The sequence below is a fragment of the Glycine soja genome, chromosome 3 (assembly GCF_004193775.1).
Source record: "Glycine soja cultivar W05 chromosome 3, ASM419377v2, whole genome shotgun sequence".
NCBI classification, from domain to species: domain Eukaryota; kingdom Viridiplantae; phylum Streptophyta; class Magnoliopsida; order Fabales; family Fabaceae; genus Glycine; species Glycine soja.
In genome coordinates this window covers 14998113-15000931 of record NC_041004.1, presented here as the reverse complement: position 1 = coordinate 15000931, position 2819 = coordinate 14998113, and positions in this window count along the sequence as shown.

Here is a 2819-nt window from a genome sequence, read left to right as displayed (position 1 = left end):
ATGGTGTTGCCCCAGTAGAAGTTCGTACCGAGGTTCTATATCCGTGCAGGGCGAAAGACAACATCTCATGCCAATCTTTGTATGACACTGTCATCTTTTGAACAATCTTCTTAATATTCTTATTCGCAGCCTCTACAGCTCCGTTCATCTTTGGCCGATAAGGGGTAGAGTTATGATGCTGGATCTTGAAGTCTTTGCACATCTCCTGCATCATCTTATTGTTCAGATTGGTGCCATTGTCAGTAATGATCTTCTTGGGGAGTCCGTATCGACAAATCAACTCCTTCTTTATGAATCTAACTACCACATTCCTTGTGACATTAGTATAAGAAGCTGCTTCGACCCATTTAGTGAAGTAATCTATCGCCACAAGAATGAAGCGGTGACCATTCGACGCTTTGGGTTCGATGGCCCCAATGACGTCTATTCCCCACATGGAAAAAGGCCAAGGGGCGGACATAACATTCAGAGGATGTGGCGGAACATTGACATTGTCCGCGTATGCCTGACATTTATGGCATTTCCTTACATGAGCGCAGCAATCGCTTTCCATGGTGAGCCAATAATAACCGGCCCTAAGGATTTTTCTGGCCATAGCATGCCCATTGGCATGTGTCCCAAAGGAACCCTCGTGGATCTCCTCAATCATGAAGTTCGCCTCTTTGGCATCTATGCATCGTAGGAGGGTCATGTCGTGGTTTCGTTTGTACAGGATGGTACCACTTACAAAGAAACCAGTAGCCAATCTCCTCAACGTCCTTTTGTCATTGTCAGAAATCCCTGGTGGGTATTCCTTGTTCTCGACATACTGCTTGATGTCGAAATACCACGATTTCCCATCCCGCTCTTCCTCTATTGCATAACAATATGCCAGCCTGCCTTGAGATTTGAATTCGATGTACGGCAGATCCCCGAGTGGGGCAAGTTGAAACATGGATGCCAGGGTGGCTAATGCATCAGCCATTTGATTCTCTTCCCGAGGTATGTGGTGGAAGGAAATGTCGTCAAAGTACTTGGCTAACCTTAAGATGTGAGTTTGATAGGGTATCAACTTCGGATCCCTAGTTTCCCATTCTCCTTTTAACTAGCGTATCACCAAAGCTGAGTCTCCATACACCTTGAGTAGTTTTACATCAAAATCAATGGCCGCCTGAACCCCGAGGGCGCATGCTTCGTACTCAGCCATATTGTTGGTACAATCAAAACCTAGCCTAGCCGTGAAAGGAATACACTGATCATCCGGGGATACAAGGACTGCCCCTACTCCGTGGCCCAAAGCATTTGACGCCCCATCGAAGCAAACAATCCATTTGTCTATAACCTCGTGCGTCTGCTTCTCTTCAAACAGGGCCATGAAATCTTCATCTGGGAACTCGGGGTGCATCGGCCGATAATCCTGGAGGGGTTGCTAGGCCAAATAATCTGCTAAGGCACTTCCCTTTACCGCTTTTTGGGTGACGTAAACGATATCGAATTCAGATAATAGTACCTGCCACCTAGCGATTCGTCCCGTGAGGGCCGGTTTTTCAAAGATGTATTTCACAGGATCAATTTTGGAAATAAGCCACGTGGTATGGCTGAGCATATACTGCCTAAGCCGATGTGATGCCCATACCAGAGCACAACACGTCCTTTCCAGCATTGAGTAATTCATCTCACATGCGGTAAACTTCTTGCTCAGATAGTAGATGGCTTGCTCCTTTTTCCCAGAATCATCATGCTGACCCAACACGCATCCCATAGACTCGTCCAACACGGTCATGTACAGGAAAAGAGGTCTTCCTGTTATAGGTGGCATGAGCACCGGGGGATTCGCGAGACTCTGTTTGATCTTCTCGAAGGCCTCTTGACAATCACTGTTCCATAGGACCGCCTGGTTCTTACGTCACAGCTTAAAAATGGGCTCACAGGTAGGGGTGAGCTGCGAGATAAATCTCGCGATATAATTCAACCTTCCTAAAAACCCCCGAACCTGCTTCTCCATGCGTGGTTCTGGCATTTCAAGGATGACTTTTACTTTCTCGGGATCTATCTTTATCCCTTTCTGACTTACGATAAATCCTAGCAGCTTCCCCGACTTCACCCCAAAGGTGCATTTGGTTGGGTTTAGTTTTAATTGGTATTTCCGCAACCTTCCAAACAGCTTACGCAGATTGACAAGGTGTTCGTCCTCAGTCCGAGACTTGGAAATCATGTCATCTACGTAGACCTCTATTTCCTTATGCATCATATCATGGAACAATGCCACCATGGCACGCTGATAGGTTGCCCCAGCATTTTTCAGCTCGAAGGCCATCACTTTATAGCAGAATGTCCCCCATAGGGTGACGAAAGTAATCTTCTCTACATCTTCGGGTGCCATCTTTATTTGATTATACCCCGAGAAACCATCCATAAATGAGAAAAGGGCAAATTTGGCTGTATTTTCTACCAATATATCAATGTGTGGCAGGGGAAAATTGTCTTTAGGACTGGCTCGGTTCAAGTCCCGGTAGTCTACACACATTCGAACCTTGCCATCCTTTTTTGGGACTAGGACAATGTTGGCCACCCACTCCGGGTACCGTGCCACAGCTAAGAAACCTGCATCAAACTGCTTCCTTACTTCTTCTTTAATTTTAAAGACATCTCGGGTTTCATTCTTCGTAACTTTTGCTTAACCGGGGAAAACCCAGGATTCAAAGGCAACTTATGCTGCACAATGTCGAAATCCAGACCGGGCATGTCTTGATATGACCATGCAAAGACATCTTGATACTCTTGAAGAAGGGTTATCAAGCCTTGACGATAGGCGCGGTCATACCGGTTCCTACCTTTAC